Genomic DNA, 24,604 nt, shown 5'->3' on the forward strand with positions numbered 1-24,604 from the left:
TCATACTTGTGTACATATGCCTGTTATTTTATGCTTGTAATGGATTTCAGGTTATTCTCTCTTTACCTTGATATGGCCTTATAATCTTTGGTGTAATTTATTTAGGAGAACTCATGGAAAATATTACTTGAAATTCAATATTGAGATAAAATCACTCTTGACTATACACATGAATATGAAAATCATAGATATATGGCAATATATATATATGGCTATATATGTATGCATGTGGATGTATATATATATTACATATGCACATACATGATTACCATATTTTATGTGATATCTACTCACATATAGAGCCTCTACCACGTGCCAAGCACTAACCTAAAACTTGAGATAAAGTAGTGACAAAAGAAAAAGACTCCTCCCCCCACAAATGTTACATTGAAAAATATAATAATGGCTGGGCACTAGGGGTTGGGGTGGGGTTATGATCCAACTAGAGAGATCAGGGAAGTCCTGTTTCCTTTGGTTGACTAATGAATAGTTATTTAAAACCAGTGCATTTTTATTTTTGTCCAAACAGCCAGGAACTTAGAGCTAAATTCAGAACTCAGTTACGATAAAGGGGTGCATTCCAAGTGCACACTAGCACTCGATGCCTTGTTCCTCTTAACCTGATCTGATTTTCATTTTTATTGTTTTATGTGTCTAACTTTGTTTGTAATCCAGAATCCCACTTTTAGAAATAGATAGGATATACATTTTAAAAATCAAAAATATGCAGCCAATGAAATTACAAGAGATACCGAACTGTTCATTTTCCTTAATCCCCAAGGAATCTCTTGCTGCTTTTTACCTATATTGACTGTTGAGTAAATTTATCCCTGATTTGATTAGGGACTCTTCCGTTATAGCTTTCTCTCCAAGAGAGGGCTCTTTCTCATCTCTCTCTCTTTCTCTCTCTCAGAGTCTCTCTCCCAACCCCATCATTTTCATTTCTAAGAAAGCCTAGATTATTTCTGTTTCTTGAATAAACTTGGCCTTTTTTTAAAAAGATACAAAAGTCTTTACTCTTTCCTGCTATGACCTTTTTTCTCTTTGGTGGCTGTGAAACTTCCTAGGCTCATGGGGCTACTTAGCAACAATCATGTATACTGATGGAGATTGTCCTTTCCTTGAGTGATTAAAAACTACAGTTATTTATAAGCCTTTGTTTTGAAATGGTTGTAATACATAGTTGCTGTTAATTGATGATAAATACACGCTATTTATTAATAATGCAAGGTTTTTATATCAGCAACTACTGCTGCTCATACTTTGAGCTTTGTAATCTTGAGAAACTTAGATAACAGTAGTGTCAGAAGGAAGATGAAGGCAACAAAGCTGACTAACAACCCAGGCAGCTGTGCCCAGTTCAGGCCACTTTGAAATTATCAAGATGTTGAATCATAAGTTACAAAAAATTCATTTTTAAATATAATTTTGAAGATCTATCATGCAGCTAGCAATATTTCTCTTTGGTTGTTTTCCTTGTATAAAGATGGAACAAAACAATTTCTACATGTTTCTGATAACCATATTCAAAATTAAATGCTCAAGTTTTGGGGAAGCTTTAGAGATGATGTACTTCTACTTATAACAAGGTCGTTGCAAGACTGTGGGAGCAATATGGTCTGCAATTGTAGTTGTTTTGGGTATTTCTCTATTTTCCACTAGATTTAAGGTCAGAGATTATGTGTTAATCAGCTTGGTGCCTTTTAGATAGTAGGTGATCAATAATTCTTTGAAGAGCAAATATATGAATTTATGCCTGTGTGATATTCTTACAAGGAAAGGTATGGAAATACATCCATATTCCATATTGTTATGAAGAGAATCAGCAAATAAATGTAAAAGAATTAGAACAGTGTCCAAAACACAGTGAGCACTCAATAAAATATAGCCACTATTAATATTATTTATCATGCTGAGTATTTCCAGGACACAGCATAGCACCTGACATGGTGTTCAGCTTTATGAAAATTCACTTAAGAAATGAATGATGGGGCCTCCCTGGTGGTGTAAGAGGTTAAGTCTCAGCACTATGAAGCTATTGGCAGCCACCACCACATGAGTTCAATCCCTGGTCAGGGAGGTGACCCACATGGTGCAGCACACCTCTCTTGACTCACGCACTGCTCCCCTCAGCAGTGTATTTCAGTCAATCCTCCTGTTCTGCTCCCCACTCTGTTTCTGGTGAATCCTCTCACCACCCCCCATATCTCTGGCCTCCACCCCAGCTTTGAATGCACAAATAAATAAAATAAATCTTAAAAAAAAAAAAAGAAATGAATGAATGCACGTGCCCTCCAAAAAAGGGTGTCCGTTCTCTGAGGTTTCCCAGCACCTCCTGCATCGCTGCTCAGGTGTATACGATGATAAAATTATACTCATTTATTCTTCTGTTCACTTGCTATCCTGGGGTGCTCCAAAGACTAGACTTTCATCTTCTTTATCTTCACAGTGCTGGGGCAGCACAACCTATACAGAGTGACTGGCTGCTCTGTCACATGTGGTGAATGCATGGAGGTTGCAAAGGATGAGGGGAAGCTTGCTCCTTTGTGTCGCTCTGATAATTCTGCAATAAAATGACTTGAGTTGATACCAATTAATGGAAAATATTTCTACCTTTCTACCTTTCTCTACATAATTCTAAAATTCTATCATTCATTCATCCATTTTCAACATGTGGATTAAAGTATTTCGTCACCATTTTAGTCCTATGGACACAATTTTGAACAAGACAATGTCTTTTTTTCCATGAGCATTGCATTCAACCTGTCTTTAAATCTCATTTTGTTGCTTGTATTTCCTCAATTCTAAGTTCAAAATTTATCTTATTTTGAAATCATGTTAAAAATTATAGCCCTAGGCTTGTAGGTATCCCACCAGTTGGTCTAGTACTGCTGAGGGTCAACAATCCATGGGCTCATTTATTACAGGGGTTTAGGGTGAGAAATAGTGGCAGACTTTTATAATTGAACTTCTTAAAGTGGCACATAGTGAGCATTCATACAATTTATTGGAAGATGTGTTCGTAAGGGGTCTCCAGAGAATATGAGGGAGAGAGAGAGAGAGAGAGAGAGAGAGAGAGAGAGAGAGAGAGAGAGAGAGAGAGAAGGTCAACCTCAGAGGTGAAGGTGTGAGTATTTACACCTTGCTGCTCAAGGTTCTGGCTTAATAAACTCAACTGAGAACTTGCTTTGCAAGATACCATTTCTTCACCTGGAATTTATCTCCCTCTCAACTTTTTCTACTACATTTTTTCTACTTAAAAAACTAGTTTATCATATTGGGTATATTTTCAAACTAATCCTAATAACCTACTGTTGCTCCATCTTTCTATTTTGTCATGACTCAATTCATGACTGGTTATACTTGGGAAATGCAGTTTCTGAACAGTCCCCTGCATCACATGTTCTTAAAAATGGGTGCTTTATAGAAACTACCACTATGTATGTATTTAATAGGTATAACCAATATACATAATATTTAATATCTTTTTTTTGATGGAATTCATGTTCATGTATCATGAGTTCTCCAGACTGTGATGGATACTGTCAATTTTTTGCCCCATTGGAAGTTGTTAGGTAATTATAGTTTAACATGTGCTCCTTAGTTAAATTCATAGTCTTTAATCTGTTTATAAACAATTAACAGCAGATACTGTGAGACTGGGGACCCATTAGGAAGATCATCGGGTAATGATCAGAACTTATTGGGGTATTTACAGCAGGACTTTAACTGTATATCATGTCTCTGATCTCAAGATTTCAGCTCATAACCATAAACTAGATGAACTTGTATTTGAGTCCATATCTCTTTCGCCACAACATCATACACTCCTCAAGAGAATGAGTTGTATTTTATTTATATTTGTAAGTAAGTTTGGTGGAAAGTATCATTCTCTTGATAACCAGTATTGGAAAAGGGAAAGATTTCTGCTGCTTGTGCCCCCTCTGTGCCAGGCACACACGGGGTAGTTTCAAGGAGGTGGGGTGAGTGGGAGAAAGGCTTTGTTCTACTGGCTCACACCTTCCCAGAGCAGATCTCTCTGTCCTTTGTGTTTTATTCTTATCGATCCCTCTGTTGCTCCCAGATCAGAGACCCACTCTCTCTATTTGGCTGTGAGACCAGGAGCTGGGTCTTATTCAACTGTGTACCTTTAGTACCTCACAGAATTTTAATGAGGGAATGAAAACTTTGGAACACAGCAAAGATAGAACGAGAGTTTAGTGCATGGGGTAAGGCATGTACTCTGGAATCAGGCTGCCCAGGTTCAAGTCCAACCCTGCTGTTTCCTAGATGTGTCACTTTGCACAGGTTACTCAACTCTATCAACTTTTTCATCAAAAAAAAAAAAAAAAGAGATAACGGTAGGTTCCCATTTCATAAAATTATTTGTAGAATGTGCTGCGAATAGAGTGGATGCATAGTGGTCACCACACATTAGATTTTATATTTTAAAAACCCCATATGTCCATTTTGAACTGCTCTAGATTTCATATCACCAGGCTTACTAGTGACTCCCTGGAATCCTGTGGGTTAATGACTGATTTTCAGTAAGCTCATATAGGCACCTGCATCCCACCACCTGGTTGAGAGCCAAACCTCAGCTCTCGCTCCCTTTCATATTTCTTTGTATTTCCCTTAGCACCTAACACTAGACCTTGTATGATTCATCATTTGTCACCAGGACTTTTTATTTTCAAGTCTCCTTAGTATTGAGGAGAACTAACATTTACCAAATAGCTCCCAGGTGCCAAGATGGGTATCTGATCCTTATATACTCTGAGAGCACGGGGTGTATTCTGTGTTTTAAAGAGGCTCAGGGAGACTAGGCCTTGACCCATTTCATAGAGTTAGGGAGGTCCAGAGCCTGGTTCTGTTCCTAGTTCAGTTTTATTTCAAAGGAAATGTTGTTTTTCCCTCATTATCCATCTTTCTGCCTCTAACACTTTTTGAGGTCCCAATAAACTCCCAACGCCAGAGGAATCCACATGCTCTTTTTTTTCAACCATCTTCTTAAAAATTTTTTATTTTAGGGCCTCCCCGGTGGCGCAGCGATTGAGCGCTGGGTTACGAAGCTGCCTGCGGCCTCTGCAGCGCCGGTTCGATCCCCAGCTGCTCCCCGGCCACCGGAGGAGGGTCCCGCATGGCGCGCAGACCTCTCCTACCACCCGCTGCTCCCCTCAGCAGTGTACTTTGGTCCTTCTGCCTGCTCTGCTCTGGCTCTGGTGAATTCTCTCACCCTCCCGCGCTTCTGACTGTACCCAGTGCATGTATAAACAAAACAAACAAACAAATAAATAAACAAAAACATGCCTCTATAAAAAATTATTTTATATGTATTTTATAGCAGTCTTCCTTTGTGTACAATACATGCACTCTCCTCTCAGGTGTAGTCCCAGTGAAATTCCCACCACTTCACCCGTGCACCATCACCATAGTCCCTTGTGTAAGATCACATTCTCTCCCCTGTTTTGATTCCTCTTCCTCCCCTTCCCCTGCAGAGTATCTCTGATTAATAGCTGCTTGCTAATTTTGCTTTTTGATGTATTATAATTATTTTTCCTAGTCCCTTATTTGGTTCACTTACATTCCTCCTATAAGTGAAACAATCTGGTATTTTTCTTTTTCCTTCTGTCTTATTTTACTGAGCATAATTCCTTCCAGCTCTATCCATGTTGCTGCAAATGGCATGAGTTTATCTTTTTGATTGCTGCATAGTATTCCATTGTGTATAGATACCACATCTTCTTGAGCCAGGCTAGAAGACATGCTCTTTTCTAGCCAAGTGTGCCTTTGCCACTCACTGTTCTGGTTTCCAAAACTTTCACTGGAAGGTGCATGACTGGATAGGCAAGGTCCTGGCAAACCATGTCTGTTTTCCTTGTTTTCCTTCGTTATGTTGGCATCCATACATGGTTGCCAATACTGCACTAAACTAGTGAGTGGGCACCCAGAGGCACCAAAATCTTTCCTTTGAATGACTCTTCTATTGGATCATTTAAACTAATCAATGAAGCAGCTGCTGAGATGAAGATTAGAACTCTGCTGGACTTCTCTATATGTGCATCATTTAGGAATGAGTCTGGTTTTTAATCTGAAATACATATGGGACGAGGGCCTCTCTGACTCTTCCCAAGGCTGAACGGCATTTTCATGCTTAGCTGCTTACAAGCTTCCTTAGATCAATGTCAAGCCCCGAACTGATCAGCATCTCTTCTGGCTCAACACACTTGCTATTGTTGTGTTCACACATGGGTGTGTTGACTGATCATTAGTCTGACCTAGTCACTGTCAGACTGGAAGCACTTTCAGAGCAGAAAGTTATGAAATCTTACCCACACAAAGCTCCTGGCCTGTTGCTGGACAGCCTTTCGGAGCGTTCTTACTGCGTCACTGACTCATGACAGGTGGCTGTTTCTCCTCGTATCTTGTGATCGACACATCTGCAGGTATTTGTGTTCCCACCTGTGTGGCCGTGTCCAGGGCGATTTGACTTGTGTGTCTTTCCTTGGCCTCTTGGAATGAAAGTAATTCTTTGACCCGAACAGAGTCAAAAATGTCCAAAAAGGCTGGATGTTTTTGAATTTTTAGGATCCACTTTACCTTTACAAGGTAGGAAGTCTGTGAAGAGTTAGTATGTTCTAGACAGAGTTCATCTAGAGGAGAAGGAAGTACATTTTACACCCTTTGACAAGTCTAAAGTTACTGTCTGTGAGACTATAAATAACAACTGTAGACATGAATTGAAGAGCTGATTCTTTGTGGATAATTTTCCCAGCACGATGGTATTTTCTTTTCTGTTCTAGATCCCCCTTTTAAGTGGTGGTGGCTACCGATAATATTTAGAAAAACAGTATGTATATCTGAGAATTTCTTCTCTCTTACGTCACCAGGTTAATTTATTGCATTTTTTAAATGCTGGGCACCTATAGAGTCATTTTCTGATGTAGATATTCAGAGAAAGCTTCTTCACACATACATAAGGAAACTTTCAGACGTTCCTTTTTTTCTGAGTAGAAATTGAACTTCACCTACTTTTGATTTTTCAAAATTTTGACTTTTCATTTTTAGTCTTTGACAATCTGGCTTTTAAGTAAACATCTAGAGATGCTTGAGTTGGAAAATATAGACATTGTCTGTCACTCGTTTTGGGGTTTCTTTTTACATTTGGTAGCACTTTGCTATGGATCTCTCTGTATACATTTACTCAATCTTGCAACGATTAAGCATTGGCAGTAGATACAGATAGCAATTTTATTTAAAGTTTTTGAGATTTCTCTTTCACACAGATCTTTGATATCTTAAAATGTCTCCTTCCACATTCTCACTGAAGCTTACTTTGTACCCCAAGTGGAGCTGGCACGTCCTCCACATGATGCCCTTTCAGATGTGGGCAAGACACCCACAGAGAGGGTTACTTGAGCCCTGGATCCCATACACACTTCTATATTCATAAATCTCAGTGTTGTGCCATGGGATAACACATCTTAGGGCAGGTATTTTATTTTATTTTATTTATTTTAATAAAAGATTTATTTATTTATACAAGCACTGGGTACAGTCAGAAGCGCGGGAGGGTGAGGGAATTCACCAGAGCCAGAACAGGTAACAGAACAGGCAGACTGACGAAATACACTGCTGAGGGGAGCAGCGGGCGGCAGGAGAGGTCTATTGCGCCATGTGGGACCCTCGCCGGTGGCCAGGGATTAAACCGGCACTGCAGAGGCTGCAGGCAGCTTCTCAGCCCAGCGCTCAACCACTGCGCTACCAGGGGAGGCCCAGGGCAGGTATTTTATTTTAAAAATGCCCTAAGAAACGAGGGAGACGAAAAGATAGGAGGGCAGAGAACTAACGGGGGCTGAGAAACTTGACCAGGAAAGGAAATGGACATTTGTTTGTATATTGCCCACCACAGCATTGAGGTCTCTGCAAGCCTCCTGCTTATATGCCCTCAGTTCAGCCTGCTGAATTCCTATGATAAGCCTGCAATGAAGTGTTACTGTCTATTTTCTAGATGGAACGATGATTCAGAGAAATTAGGTAGCACAGGTGGTGATATTGAAGTAGAGTGTCTTGAAATGACTTGACATTCATGTTGCTGTATCTGGCACTCTTTGTGGCCAGCACAGCTTTCCTGGCCAATGTATTTTGCATCCATCTTAGTTCTGATTCTGCTTTGAAGTGTTTGTTCCTGTACCATTGTACCAGGATTTGCATACCTGGGAAGAGATCATGAACATGAACTTGGCTTAATGCTCTTTTAGAAGCTGAAGTTTTTTCAAAAAAAAAAAAAAAAATCAGTACTTTGGGCCAGATCTTAAAATATTACATAATCAGAGCATGCGCTGTCATTCCTCCTCAGTTATAGTCAGTGTGAATTTTATTTTATTTTAAGTGTGATGGTGATGGATGAAATTCACAAGGATTTCAGAATTGATGATCACATTCCTATCTCCCCAATAGCCATTGGCTATTCCTTTTTGCCTTTGCTCTATTCGGCTGTGTCAGGAGGCAGTCTGTGCTGGCTTATGAGCCATTTTCTTTGGCACCTACTCAACTGAATGTTGACCATCCAATCTACTAAGTGATCCAGGTATTTTGAAACTTAGTTATAATTGTTTCAAGACCAGAATCACAAAGGCTCAGTCTACACTTTTTTATGGAAATAAATTTAGTTGAGTTTGTGCATTTAAATTTTTGAAGTCAGAAAACAACATACCTCAGCCCCCCTTTCTAAAGACCTGAACCACAGTCAGTTTGGGATGCTCCTGACTCATCTGACCCTTTCATCTTTGGCCATACTTCCACACAAAAGCTATCAGATATATATTGGAAACTGATCCAGTTGTTGGTGTTAAGAGTCAAGATTCAAGTCTTGACTGAGTTCTGTTCTAGACCTAGATGAACATAAGGTACACGTCATGGTAGATTTGTGTGGAAGCACATTTGTGTCATGGGCGACTTCATTGTATTATGGTTGACCAAATAGTGTTAAGATTTCTAATCTGAACTTTACTTACAATTGCCATCTGCAAATGAACTCTGATTTAGGGGAAAGGGTGATATGATAATGAGGGCTCCCTCTCTGGGGGTGCTCTTCAATGCTGTGAATCAGACACACAAGTTTACCTAAATCTTGATCTCAAAGAAAGGTGCATTCTTTTAAATGCTGTGTCCAGATCATGGTCATAGACACCTGCAGTGTGACTTTTGAGCAGAACAGCTTGCCAACTATTGGTTGTGTTCCTGTTTGAGTCCTGTCTATTCTTAATTTCTCTGGTGATTTCAACGAGATGTGTGTGGAGTTTTTACTTTCCTTCTGCATATGAAGCTGTGTTCCCAACTCATTTATTGGGGGACTCCTAGATGTCTAAATGTTATGGGCACAAGCAAAAAATATCCATCTCCTGCACAATTTTCTTATTAAGAGCAACATATTTGGCATCAGGCAAGACTGACTTCAAGCTCCCAGCCTTTTGTTTCTAAGTTTTAGCAAGCTTTACCCTAGTATGGCACACGAATAGCATTTGGTCCTCTTATATATGAGTTAATTCGGATAACTACTTTGCAAATTGCTTAGCATTTCGCAAATATTCATCGAATGCAGGATATTATTTCCTTCTTGCTTGTATTTTTACTCTAGCTCGAGAGCAATGAACTTTGAACCTTAAAGAAGTAGGAAAGACTGTTTTGAAAGTTGAAAGAGGAAGGGGGAAGCAGGAATACCTTATTTCCTTTCCCATTCTTCAGATTTATTGCAGTTGTATGTTACCATGGAAGCTTGGGGGATTAAGATGCCTTATTGAGTTAGACTTTCAATGAACTCTTCAGGAAAGAAAAGCTGTAACATGGGTGCGTGTCATAAATAGTTTTCAAATGAAAGGGTTATTTTGGGGAGTGGAGTGGGGTTTCACAGTTTCCTGAATTCTTTTAGGGAATTATGATCGTGAGTTGAAACTGTCATCATCACCCCGAGTTTGCCCCTTGGCAGACCGTTTTATAAAGTCATCAGTAGTTATAGTCCAGATTTCAGAACGGGAAGCCGCTCTTTACGTACCAGGGAGTGTGGCTTTCCAAAATAGATTCTGAAGTCGAAAAGAACTCCGAGTGTTTTCTGAGAAGGGCTGACCTCCTTTCATGCCACTTACTGTGAATTAAAGCTGCGAGGGAGAACTAGTTTGGGCATGTGGTACAGCGTTTAGAGCACCGCTGCCAGGGAACAAGATTTGTGTTTCTAAGGAGATACAACAAAAAGGAGAATGCTTTAAGAGCCAGCGGCTGTCAGAGTGTAAAAGTATCTATGTTCAGAAAGGGAAATAGAAGTTGAATTAAGTAATTTTATACACACGTTACAGGGTGCCCTTCTGCCAGCGATTCTTAAATGCAAAAGCAAATAGTTGTGGCCACAAAGGGCTTAGTACATCTCAGCTGATTTTGCTTCTCAGACTCAAACTGGATATGATTGGTATTGACCTGCTCTATGCATGACTTTAAGATGGTCTGACTTTTGTCTGTCATTTTGTTGGGCTGTATTAGTTACAGGGGACAAAGGGTGACATACTCCTGCAGAGCTTTGGCCCACCACTTGACAACCTATTCTGAATAAACGAGAGGAGAAAAACTCTAGTGCTACCAACGGCAGGAGCAAAACAGAGTCCTCATTACAGCTACTGAGCTTTAATGCCAGTTTTAGCCAGTTTGCAAATGTTTTGTCAGTTATTAGCATGGAAGGATGCCCTGATAGGGATCATTCGATAAAGTATCATCACAGGATAGAAATCACAGGGAGAGTGCACCAAGGAAAAATTACAGTACAGCTATATTTACTTAGTGCCTCTGCAAGAGGGTTTTATTTTCCACAGTTGGAAAGGGAACCACCTGTCTCAGCTGCTGATGTCAGAGAGCTCCCTCGAGACACAGGGCTGTTGGAAAGCACATGATACTGTATATATTTGCTCTTACGTCCCTATCTGGCTAAGACTGGGTTTCAGATTGTGTCCTATTGTGGAGTTCATTGAGCAGTGACTCCCAGGTGCCCGCCCACGTCACTACCCTTGTGAATTAAAAAGTACCAGGTCTAAGCCCCGGTTGTGAGCGCTTCTGCAACCTGTGGTACAAGTACTTACACTGCAGTAAAATGAATGACACGTCTGGGGGTTATCATCCATGGATTCCATTTTAAGTGTGAGTATCAAGAGGCATTATCTCTGCACCTAGAAACCAGTATGCTGCTGCTGTTTTATTTCTAGTAATCAGGATTAAAATCTATCTCCCTCTCTCTTTCCCTCCCTCCCTCCTTCCCTTGCTCTCGTTCTTGCTCTCTCCCAGTCTCTTCCTCCCCACCCCCATATATATATACACACACACATACACACACATATATCTCAGTTATGGAAGTATAGATTGTTAAAGAGGCAAAAACATGACTAGTGTGTATCTTTGTGTGTGTGTGTGTGTGCTGGTAGCATATCAGGGTGGATAAATTGTCATCGAGTGGATGCAACACCTAATGCTTAATTTGGAAAGACTGGATATTAGGGCGATGCATTTCAAGGGAACTATTGAATTATTTATTTCTTGAGATTTTCAAAGTGTTGTGTAATTCTTTGTGCCTGGGGGAGAATTAGGCCCTTTACACCTAATTCCTTAAGGGAATTTGAGAGCCATTGCATTGCACAACTCCAGGGGGCACCACTTAGGGCACTGTCAAGGTTTCTGCTCAAATTATCCCTCTGACTATATGTCCAATCCCAAGAATGCTATCAACATTACTCAAACATGACATAAAAATAGAATTGTTCCCAACATTTGCAGAGGTCTTGCTATTATTTTAATAGTGCCATGCAATTTGAATTTGAATATCTTTACCTACTTGCAAATTATATGGTTATTACACAAAATAGGTAGAAAACAGAGACTCTGAGAATGCAAATTACATTCTCGGGCTACATCGAATCAATGGCCTATTAGGGTTCAGAACTAGGGTCCTTAATCCCTAATCTTCCCATGATGCTCACCTCAATTAAATTAATATTTGAAATGATGTTTGGTATCTTTTTCTCAAATCCTAAAAATAAAGTCAATAGGGTGGGCTAAGACCCCTTTGGTTCATCTAATCTTTCCCCCAGCGTAGGATTTTCCTCTGAACCATTAAAAGTGTTATAACATATGATTGATATTAATTAGTTTTCTGTAAAGTACTGCACTCCTTAACATGAACTGAACTAGAAATAAATATATTACCATGAATTAAGATTTTATTAGTTGCAAAGAAGAATTGGATGAAGGCACCTATGTGAAATCCTAAGCACAGGCGTCAAATTGAATTAATGCCAGCACTGCCTTGAGATTAATTTGAGTACTGAATAAGAAATAGTAACCATAACATAACTGTGTTTACTGAATCATTTTTGGCATCAAAAACTAAAGCTACATTATAGATGCAACAACAGGCATTTTTCCCTTGGAAGAGAGAGGCGGGTGCATTTTGTAATTAAAGTGAATGCTACCCTCTGAAAAATGCCTCTAGTCTCCAGGAGGAAAACAGTCGTCTGAGGACATTGCATCCTTGTATATATCTCAGCTTTGCATACTTTGTATTGCTCTGGCCTTCTTGTGCATCCTATTAGAGTTTCATAATATGCTCTATTTTCTACCCTTCCCATCTGGAATACTGGGCAGACGTCACTTTATCGATTTGCATCTCATTACTATGTATATGTTTTGAAAAAGTGTGGAAGGTGTTGAAAAGATGTATGGGGTTGCCTGAGGGATGTTCTAGAAGGGATTCCTGATTACAGAGGGAGAATGGATTGTGCAGCATGTCCTATAAGGCTGTGTAAGCTGAATCCTGGGAAGTTCAGGATCGTACTTCACAGACCCGGGCTGTGAGTGGTGCCCCCTGGCATTGTGCACTGTGGTGGCCCTGCTCTAATGCCCCTTTTCGTTCATATTCTGTAATCCATTACTTTTCTGTGCATGGGTGCTATTGCTTACTTGAGGGAACTTGCAAACCTTCAGACCAGCATGTCAAATAGGAAGATGATGCTCCGTACACAAGTCATCTCACGTTTTCTTGTAACCACCAGTAGAAAAGGCAAATTTAATTTTAATTATATTTTTATTTTCCCCATAGATCCAAAGTATGATATCACATGTATTCAATGTTAATGATCAGGAGACACTTTCCACTTGATTTTTCAAGCTAAGACTTTGAAATCCTATGTACTTCAGCACATTTACAGCAAATCTTAATTTTTTTTTAAAGATTTATTTATTTATTCAAGCACTGGGTACAGTCAGAAGCATGGAAGGGTGAGATAATTCACCAGAGCCAGAGTGGGGAACAGAACAGGCAGACTGATGAAATACACTGCTGAGGGGAGCAGCAGGCGGCAGGAGAGGTCTGTCACGCTATGCGGGACCCTCGCCAGTGGCCGGAGATTGAACCGGCACTGCAGAGGCTGGGGGCAGCTTCGCAGCCTAGCAGCACATCTTAATTTTGATGACACTTAACACGTGCCCCGTATTTAGGTAGTGGCTGCTATGTTGGGTAGCATGGCTTTCAATTTCTATGCCAGCTTGTCAGCATTTCATTACACATTAAATATCTAAGATGAAATGCAACACACCCTTAATGTCATTTTATCAATTTCAAAAGCAATTGTATGATTGATTGCAAATTGGCGAGTTGAGTGTGAATGTTAAGACATTTAGTTGATCGGCCACTGGTGGCAAAATTGACTTTCTATCGAATTGTTTGGCTTCTGTGGCTCTGTTTTCCTTTCTTCCTCCATAGATATCACCATTTTCAAATACGATTTGATGATTTGATACTTGGCAGTTCCTCTACGTTTGCAAACTCATGGTATCCTGTCAGATTGTATGCACCATATGGATGTCTGGTTTCTTAACTGAGAAACTCTTGAAAGACTTTAGCTCAGATAACTTGTGTGGCCAGCATCATGGAAACTAAGACTATTTTCTGCACTTGCTACTTCTGGTCTCTAGGGAGGTAGAGCCAGGTCGGGACTAGCATGAGGCTATTTGGCTTTGTGCAGGTCAGCAGAGCAGCCAACAGGCACTAGGCACCGCTGCAGCTTAGGTGAGAGCTCTGTCTGCGCGCACTTGGAAAGTCAGCTGAATGTGAGACTTTAAAGCAACGGGGCTATGCCCTGTTTTGAGCTCTTATTTTACGTGAACAAGTCAAGCAAAGAGCAGAAATTGATGTGTCTACTCCAGTGTTGCTTGATATTAAATTGAGTTTCAAGTATTTGTATGTGCACAGCAGATGTCATTATTGAGTACATACTATATGCCAAACTTGGGGTTCATGACATTTCATTTAACCCCAATACTAGCCACGTCATATAAGAATTTATGTGGCTATTTTAGTAAAAGTGCGGTTTCGTAGACTATGAGGTTCAGATAGTTTAGGTAACTTACTGGGGATCCCACAGATAGATAATAAGGGGCAGAGAAGGGGACCAGAGAAGGGGGCCATTTTCAAACCAAGTCAATGAATGACACGCTTTGATGATGAACTTTGAATGAAAGGCAAAGTTTGAGAGTTGAAAGGATCATTTCAATCATTTAAAAAAATGCATTCAGAGAACACGTAATCCTATCCCATCTTGTGAGAGAAGAGAAAATGGCTCTGGAAGGTAGAAGTGAGACTTTGTTCAAGTCAAACAAACCTGGAGTCATCAGGCCCCTGGATTTCTACTCCGTGTTTTCTGTCTATGTGGCAATGTCTTCTTTTAGAAGATACGTTGAACATTCAGGTTTTTTTCCTTTGATAGGAAGGTAGCAAACTTTAAAACTTTGTAATGTAGGAAGGTCACTTTCTCGTTCTTCCCTATGAGGTTTAGTATGATGCAAATACTGAAAATTCACATCATACTAAAACACATTGCACCTATATATCATAAAGGTTCAGTGCTAGGAATTTTCACCGGTAGGAATTACCCACATAACCAGCACCCACAGTAAGAAATAAACCATGACTTGCTTTTGGGAACCCCTCTCTCTGACCATGGTCCCAGTTCCCGACCTTGTATGCCAAAAGCAACCTCTATTCTGACTTCCAGTTGCATAAATAGGGTATTCTGTTTCTGTACTTTTTAAATGTAAAGAATAGAATAATAGGGTATGTAACTTTTTGGTGTGTCTGACTTCTTTTGCTTCACATATGTTTGAGACATTTATCCATGTTTTGATATATAGTAGATGTTCTTTCACTTTCTTTGCTGCACCTGGCTGTACTTTTGAATTATAAAGCCCAAACAACTATAATATTAGAAGTGGCATTATTAGGTTTAATGAACCTTAATTATTATTTCCATTGGCTTTTGCAGAAAATTATAAGGTACCATTTCATTGGATTTCATCAAAAACAAAATAAAGCTCATGTAGGGTACCTTAACAGTTGCCTTGCAAGGTTCATGCCAGCAAATCACTCTGGTGCTGTATTTTTTGCAGGGTATTCAACACAGGGTATTGGGAGAGAGGAGACAGAGCACAGTGATAATACCCAGAGCACCGTGCTAAATTGGAGTTCCCACTTAGCAGTTCTGTAAGCTGCGTGAAAGGTTAGGTGTGCTCTATTTTTAGGTGCCTCGCATGGAAAAGGACCTAGTAAGATGGCTGGCAGAAAGTTATACTTCAGGAATAGTCAGAAATTTTTGTTGTGAAACGAGTAAAAGAATCTATCCTGGTCATCCGCTTGGGACAAAGCGCAACCTGAGATCTTCAAAGGATAGTAGAGATTTGGGCTTCTTTAAAAGGGGAAGACTTACAAGCTACCTTTGGAGATTGTTTCACATGCACTTTCTCTATTAGTTTTCCTATTGAGTCTTTTCTCTGGTTACAGGAAAATGTGAAGGTAAATGTGTTATGCCAAGGCATCCTGATTGAGCCACCAGCATTGTTGAGACTAGTAGTTGGTTTAACAAGGCTTTGTTCTTACTAAGATTTATCATAACCTGGTCTTTGCTTACTCCACCCTCGCCAGAGCTCCTTTTCCAAATTTTCTAGAAGGGAGTTTAGTGTACCTGTGCCTATTTTTTCAACTCTAAAGGAGAATCTCCAAGGTGGGTGGTATTAGATGGTGTTAAAGCAAAGATCTGCTGTCTCCTGCTGAACAGGATTGTTTGTATAAAGAACACAACTGAATGGAAAAGCTCTGGATCCTCCAGTAATATATCAACTATCTTGTGACTCAGCCTTGGTTTAATATATTTGCTAATGACGCCATGATAAAGTATTTTGGGCATATGCCCTTCCTTCCTCCCTCCACTCTATAGTAATAGCCCAGATGATTCCATTCAAATTAAAAAGAGGCATGGTCTCCTTTTACCAAATAACACCACATATAATGACCTTTTTACTTGTGGGGGAGCAGGGAGTGAAGTGGTCTGATATTAGGAGGCAGAAGGGTTATATTAAGCTTTATTTCCCCAGTGGCTATAGATCTTATCCCTATTTACAAAACCCTGAAAATAGGATCGCTCCTCTTTTCTAAATCTCTCTTTGGGTGACATCATTTCTTACCTGTTCAAAAACCGAGTCACATGATGGTGTGTTAATGGCATCCACGTGCAAGCATAAGCACATGGTCACAATCACATCAGTTGTGTGTTTTCTACTCTTACTGGGTAAGCAAGAACTCGGTCTTCCATGTGACTTGTTCTACTTCATAGAATCTGGGATAAGCAAGATGAAAGCTTGCTGTTTCTCTGGGGCAACAACTGGGATTGGTGAGAAACCTGTGAGAAGAGGCCCATTCTTCTCAGAGCCAATGTGTGCTGCTGAAAGTATTATATTTCACAAGTACTTTAATTTTTTTTTTCATTTTTCTGGACTGGCTAGAAAGCTAAATATCCAAATTGCCAGAAAGGTGAAGAAGCTGTGTTCTTTCAGTAAAGTTGAGCCTCAGAGACCTTTCTTGTCCACTCTTCCTGATTTTTAGTGCCTTTGGACAATGAAGCATTTGCATATACCCTAAGCAAAGAAGTTTTCCCAATTTTCCTGTCTCTATCAAGGCGGGTGCATCACTGCTTTTGAGAGTTGGCAGGGAGCTTGGATATAATAGAATCTGAATGTCTCTGTTGGTAGATAAGGAAAATGAGGCTCAGAGTCACTAAGTAAACTACCTAAAGTGGAATTGTGGGCTATTCAAACAGCTCAATAAGGGCCTGTGTTTTTCCTGCCATCCTGTTCCTTCCATTTTGGGCTAAGTCATGGACCATAAAGTCACTCTACTTATTAGAGAGACTTGAGCCTCATGTGAGCACTTTAAATCTCATGAGTGCAGCCTTGGTTCCAAGCTTGGACTTCTCTTCTCATGAAAATTCTCAATGTTTAAAAGTAGTCCAGTCCCTATGGAAAATAGTATGGAGCTTTCTCAAAATATTAAAAATTGGATTGTCCATCTGACCCAAATTTTCCACTCCTGGGTATCTATTCAAAGATTACAAAATCATTCATTTGAAGAGCTATGTGTGCTCCTATGTTCACTGCAACTGTATTTACAATAGCTAAGTTGTGAGAACAGCCTAAGTGGTCAAGGACAGAAGAGTAGGTCAGAAAAATGTGACATTTTTTATGTACGCATGGAATACTACTCCACTATGAAAAAAGTTGAACTCCTACCATTTGTGAAAACATGGATGGAACTGGAGAGGATCATGAGTCAGAAGGAGAAAGACAAACACTAGATGGTGTCACTTAATGTGGAATATAGAGAATATAGAGAAACATATCAAAGGATCACTCAAAACTAAACCAGTAATAAACTCTTAACATCTTACTCAAGACTGAGGCAACCCTCGGGGTGGGGGGATAGTAGGGGTGAGTGGGGAGGGAAGGAACATGTGTTGTAGGCAGGATATGAAAATATAGATTATAGAGGTTCAAGCATATAACCCCCAGAGAAAAATACAAAAATATAAACCTAGTTTACTTCAATAGAAATAATTTGGGGGGGGAAGCTATTTTCCAAATACTAAAACAAAAATTCAGAATTGCTTTGAGCACTGACAGTCTCCTGTTAGTCTCCCCCAAATGCAGCTTATTGAGATACATCAATCCTGGTATGTGTATCTCTCCAGCATGTCAAGTTGTTTTTGAAATTAGATGTGATATAAAAGATAAAACACTTTTGAAAGTTCAAGAGCAAGAGTGACCACCCAAGTAGAGGGACCCCACAAAGCTGTGAGAATGCTAACTCGAAGAGGCTAATGATAGAGCTTTCATTCCTGGGGATATAGTCAGCCTCCAGGGGAAAGAGGGTTCCCCGCCTTTCCTTGTGATCTTTGGAGGCCCAGGATGAGCTGCCTGCGGTGAGAGCAGGGCTTCAGCATGACCGCATTGGCCTCCATGTAGAAGTGGATCGTGTTCCAGAAGTTCACATGCAACTCATTGCTTTCAACCTCGGACAGCATTTTCCTCTCTTCCTCATCCAATCAATTTCAGCTCTCTCAACAGGAGTCTCTAACACCTCTTCTCTTAAACCTTCTCGGACTGTTTCTTCCTATTACCCATTTGGCAAAATCTCTTCTTAATTGTTTAGTCATATCACTCTCAAAACATTTGTTATTTTCCCCTCCCCCGGTATGTACTTCTGAATTCTATTAGGTGCCAGAAGGGAAGAAAACCGAGTACCGAATAGATGTTTTTAAATAAGTAACTGAAATCTCCTTAACAAAGTTAATTATATTTTTAAATGGCACATTTAACTTAATTGATGAAATTTTAAATTGAGGAGCAAAATGACAATGGTGATGACACCAGTGGTTTGGGTCCACTAATGGTAGTTGTTAGCTTCCCTGTACTGTAATTCAGAACGCAGAGGGTTTCTAAATGTACTGGGTCCTATCTTCTATGATTGCTCATGTGCCTTGTGTCTTGAGAGGAGTAGCTGCTAGACTTGGGGTTTAATAACAGAAATGATTTGTTTTTAATCTTTAATGAATATTTCAGACTTGTATTGATGTCAGGGGCTATTTCTATTTGCTAACAATAAGATATAACTATAGGTCTGAATCTCTAAATTTCTTTTAATGATGAATAATTGTTACTCTCCTGAATATAAAAATTTCCATTTTTGTCACAGCACACTTTATAATTACAAAAAGGCACTAAACAAAGGAAATTAAAAAGAATTTATGTCATTAGCTACTGTAATCCCTTTGCTATGCATTCTCCTCATCCTCTTTTCTTTCTTTCTGAGTGTATATATTTACATGTCAATGTGTTGTGATTATGGTTTTTTTTTCGGGGGTAATTTTACATGTTTATATAATTTGAACATTTTCCCATTATGCTATTAAATGTATTTTATAGCAGTTTTTAATGATAACATTGAATATAAATCTACATCTATATCAATACAAACACACTGCTCTATAATTTATTTAACTAGGCCATTAATGCTGGATATTTACAGTATTTTCAATAATGTAAATAAGGTGTCATTGACTCACACATCCTCACACCAAAAATCTTTGCATACATCCCCCTATTTCCTTAGAATTAATTTCTAGAAGTAGAATTTTAGGATTTAGGGGGATGTCCAATTTATACATTTTGGGGTGCCTATTGTCTGTTTCTCCATTGGAAAAACTTGCACCTGTTTATGATCTTACCAGTAGTATTTGGATGCTTCCCCCAAAACCCTGTGTCTAGTTGGGCTAGCAAATGTAAAGTAAGATATTATCAAAAGATTTAACTTAGAAATTAAACTAATTGCTTCTTAAAATGAGAATGTATTTCCTTTCTACATCCCCACGATTTTAGTACATAGATAGCTCTTAAAGTTCATATATCAAGTCCTTGAAATGTCTGTAACAGGAGCAAAAGCAGAATACACAAAAGCCTTTCCAATGCTTAGCTCATGGAATGAAAAATTAAAAAAAAATATTTATTTTTCCATTTTAAAACTAGTTGAAAACTATATTTTTCTCCCCCAAAATGAAGAAAAATTGAGCTCAGTAGGATCCAAACTCCAAACACAAGTACCCGGAGAACTATTTAACTTCCAAATATTATTTTCAATTGAGCAATCCATGGATCTCAGTTTTCTCTGGCCCTCCCTAAGATCTTTCATTTAGGGGATAAATCCCTTTCTTACTAAGTGAACTATTATGTTATTGAGGTTCAGTAGCACTTTAAATTTTTTAATTGTACCAAATTTAATAAAATATGATGTGCTTTCTTTTCAGTCTGAGTAAAAAAGAAAACCACATTGCTAAATAATCCTATTGAGCATGTCTTGTCTAAATAATCAATAACACTGTATTTAGATGAATTAACCTGAAATAATTAAAGTAAATGAAAATGTCTATAGATGCATTAAGTACAGCAGAGTTAAAATATCAGACAAATCAGATCACAACCATCCTTTTATTATCTCTTATCTGGGGGCCTCCTAAGCATACTTTTTCTTTCTGTTTAGATTAGTCTAAGTGACTGCAACTCAGATTAATTTTCACATTTTTCTTTTGTTTGTTTTCATGTGAACAGAGTGGATTTTGAGGTCCAAGTTAAAAGAGAGGCTGACTCAGTGCCCTGAAGATGGCCTGCATAAGGGGTTTATTCAGATACATGATTTTGAGGTGGTCTAGCACCTCTGGTCTGCTAAAAATAAATTAAATCAGTGAGTGTTATAAGGGGTAAAAACTGAACACTGACTTTCCCCTTTTTGTTTCCCCAAAGATCCTTTGCACATACTGATGTCAGCAGGGCAGTTTTGTGTAAAATAGGACTGAATTTCAGAATGTTTATAGGCTACAGGGCATGGTTATACCTACCCTGCTCCTGGCTTTTGTGTCCTGAAAAGTCCTTCTTTAAATGTGTCCAGAAGCTCCAAGTGCAGGCTCAGCAAGTGGTGTGGCGTGTGAGGGTCAATTAGCCCCTGTAGGGATTAAAAGCAAACAATTGGATGCCTGTTAGCAATGATTAACTTTAAAAATATTAGGATTCTGGGCGGACCTCTTTCCTTTCTGGGAGAATGCTCTAGGCAGGAGGCATTCCCTGGAATGATGATTTCCAGTAAGGAGACTTTTGTATAGAAAGTTGCAGTAGCAAGGACTTCTACTGTGCTTTGGATTTGGAAATGAAGATTGTTCTTCCATATGAAACTTCCCTTCTCCCTAGAAAGGGATTTCAGAGATCTGCATCTTCTATTCAGCTGCTATCTGAACTCTTGCTCTGTTTGTTTTTCTCAGTTAAAAATTGTGTACAGATAATTTTATTGGGTAGTTTTGAGGACTGAATTGATTGAAGCATGGCATAGAAGATGCTGATTTTAATGTCTAGCCCATGTAAGTTCTACTGTAAATGTTTCTTTTCCACTTTTATTCCTTGAAAACTTTCATTCTTGTTTGTTATAAGCTTATAAAAACAAATAGGTAAAGAAACTTTTACCACTGGGTCTTTACTTCTAAGTTCTCACCCACATAAAACAATGACATCAAAATCAGTTTTGTTTTTTTTTGTTTTTTTTTTTTTTTTTTTTTTGCTGCTGTGGGCTTGGCTATTTGAAGATAGGGTATTTGAGTTTGTGTTTAATTTTTAGAAGTGGATATTGGTCTGAAATATGAACGGTGACAAAAGCCTGTTTTGGGCTGGAAACCCAAATGTTTTATACTTTATCAAATATGTTTGTTATAGAATTGAATTCTTCTCTTGTTAGCAGCTCTGAGGATAGAACCTCCAGCCTCCCCCAATGGGAGAGCCTTAGGAAATGTTAACAGAACTCTGGAGGGGAGAAATTCCATCAGGGTGGAATCTGCTGTCTGTGTAGATATGCACATTATGGGCACTCAACAGATGTTAATAAATACCTCTTTCTATTGTTGAGACAAAATGGGGCTGATTGGGCTGTGAATTATAATGGCTAGTGGAGGACTTTGTACCTAAAAGGGTGTGTTTGAAGAAAAGGAGGAATCTGGATATTGAGCACAGTAACAGGGTTGTTAAATATCAAATTTTTCTCTGTTTGTAACGACTGGCTCGCCCTGACATTATAGGCTCCCTGCGTCCCTGTCATATGCCTTCTAGGCAGACCTTGTAACACCTTGCTGAGGACACAGAAAGGTTTCAGTAGATCCTTGTTGATTGAAACCAAAACATTTGGAGATCTGGGAGGCAGGATGGAGGAAAAGGATAGAAAGAAAACTGCAGGGAGAGAGGAAAGAAGCCATCAAGGCAAGAGAGAATTAAATATAGAAACTGTCAGGGAAGCCAGAAAAGACCAAGGTTGGTGAGCAACTAACAATTTACGTTCTCCTGAGAAAAGAAAAAAACTGGACAGAGGAGAATTTTTAATCTGAAGAGCTAATTAACCAAATTATCAGACTTCTAAAATATCCCTCTCTTTAGAGTTGTAATTTTGAGACTTAAAAAAATAGCAGCAGGCATTCCAATTTGTCCCATGAATCTATTTCGATTTCTATTTGTACAATAATAGCAATTTGAGGGGAAAATGCAGTATGCTATAGTTTATGAATCATTTCAATGTTTTGACTCCTAACTAACCCCCTCTGTGATGGTGGAGGAAAAAAAGCACAGCTAAAGCTATCTCTGGATTCAGTGAATATGCTGATTTGATTAAGGAAAAGCGGAATTAGAAGATAAAAAGACAAATAAGAAAACCTCAGCAATACAATGTAAGCAGGTTAAAATATCAAAAACATTAATAAAAAGTGTCTTAGTGTAAAGAACTTCTTTAAAATGTGTGAATAGGATTTAAATATTTATAATGGGTGTCTCACATTCAATGAACACAATTAGAAGTCTCAAAGAATATCTTGACACAGGGACAAGGATCACCTGATAATAATTAATAAATACCAACTCTTCTTGGTCAAGTGACCAATATTATTTCACAGTTGACTGTGTTGAGGGTAGAGTCAAGGACCTTTGCCCTGAATTTTAATAATTTACTGTAGTGTTACATTAAATCAGAAAATAATTGGGATGAAAATTAGTGTTTCTTTGTGGGAGTTCAGAGTCGTGCCACAAATAGCAGGTATAAAAAGTCTTCCCGAGGTTGTATTTTCCTGTTCCTTCTCAATTTCAAAAATTAAAACTACAGTAGTTTTCCATTATTTGTAAGAGGGGACGTGTGCCGGTGAAATGTATTCAGCTATCTTAAAATGGCAAAGCTTTTGACCATCTTTTTATGTCTAGTAATGACAAACTGTCAATTTCATCACATTATTCAGAATTTGCTAACAACTTGTTGCAGACTATCAGAGTAGACAGATTTCTCATATGTGATTTGAAAGAACCAAACAATCATGTGTTTTGTTTTTTCTGTTTCTTCATTCTTTCACTTTAATATTGGAGCAGTGCTAGTTTCAAACTATGTTAGAGCAAATAACCATATTTTTCATTAGTAAGAGTTGGACAACAGAGAGCACATTAAATGAACCTTGATAGAATAGGAGTTTAAATTGACAGTACTTTAAAAATCATTTTTAGATACCTGGAAAAATTTTTTCATATGCTTCACTATCAAGTATAAAGAACTGGGCTGATTTTAAAAGTATATTGGGCTTTGCATTCTATAGAAATATATTCAGAACTATATACCCATGTATGTGTCTCTCTGGAACTTGGAAGGGTTAAACCAGATCTCAGCTGTGTTTTGGGAAGTGTTTCTCGGCTCTGTCTAGGACCTTGGGGTTGTTATGGATTCAGTGTCTAGTGTCATCACAAAACAGTTCTACCTGCATTAGCCCTCATTGTCTCAGGGTTGAAGCTGGGGAAAAAAAAAAAAAAACTCAAGAAATGACTATTTCTGCGAGTAGCATGCCTGTATTTTTCCCTTACTCCTTGGACATTCTTGATCTCAAATGCAAACTGCACAGCCCAGGTCCCTAGGGTTGGAATCCAGTGTTTATTCAAAAAGGCACCCTAAGGCAGTCAGAGAGGAAATGTATGAATAGAAGGGAGCCGGGAAACGAAGCTGGTCTGGGCACAGCAGTAGCCACTATTTACTAACACTTGTTTTCTGGGAGCCTATGAGGGAAATGGAACTACTTCGAAGGAACCTGAAAGGATGGTATTTTGTTGCTCCTTCTCCTTATATGGAGCAAAGCAAACTGCAGTAACACTTCAGGAGCTGGTATTCTCTACAGCCAGGGGACGGCTGATTCCTGGGTGGAGGAGTTTGTTTATACCTTAACAAACACAGGCTGTTTTGTTGATGAAACAAGCCCAAAAAAAAAAAAAAAAAAAAGCCCCATTTGCTGCCTTCAAAAACTCCCCCCCTTGGAAAATGTGTCCTAAAAATGCATCATGTGATAAGCTCCTGCTTAGTCCTAAACCCAGCCTGAGTCCACTTGGAGATCTGTGAATTCCAGTCCCGGGGGGAGTACAAATTTTAGCTAAGAAATTAGTTACTTGGTCATGAAACAGGGAGCTTTGCCACTTGCTTGTTTGGGAAGGAAAAATAAATTAAAAAAAGCTTGCAGGGGATTTGAGTTATGCGATGGCCAGGGCTCCGTTTAGAGCCGGTGGCATTCAAAGCTGACTTTAGTCACAGCGTGATGCTTAAAGCCTCCCAAAGTCCAAGTGTTTCTTTCTTCTTTCCGTGTTT

General features: G+C 39.0%; 1 protein-coding gene across 3 annotated transcripts in view; it reads left to right on the top strand.

Moving 5' to 3' along the window:
• PPARGC1A (PPARG coactivator 1 alpha) overlaps window positions 1–24,604 on the top strand; it is a gene marked incomplete at both ends in the record, with an annotated part of 631,219 nt that overhangs the window by 509,690 nt on the left and 96,925 nt on the right. The gene's annotated exons all lie outside the window — the stretch shown is intronic.

Source organism: Talpa europaea (assembly GCF_964194135.1).
Source record: "Talpa europaea genome assembly, chromosome: 5".
NCBI lineage: Eukaryota > Metazoa > Chordata > Mammalia > Eulipotyphla > Talpidae > Talpa > Talpa europaea.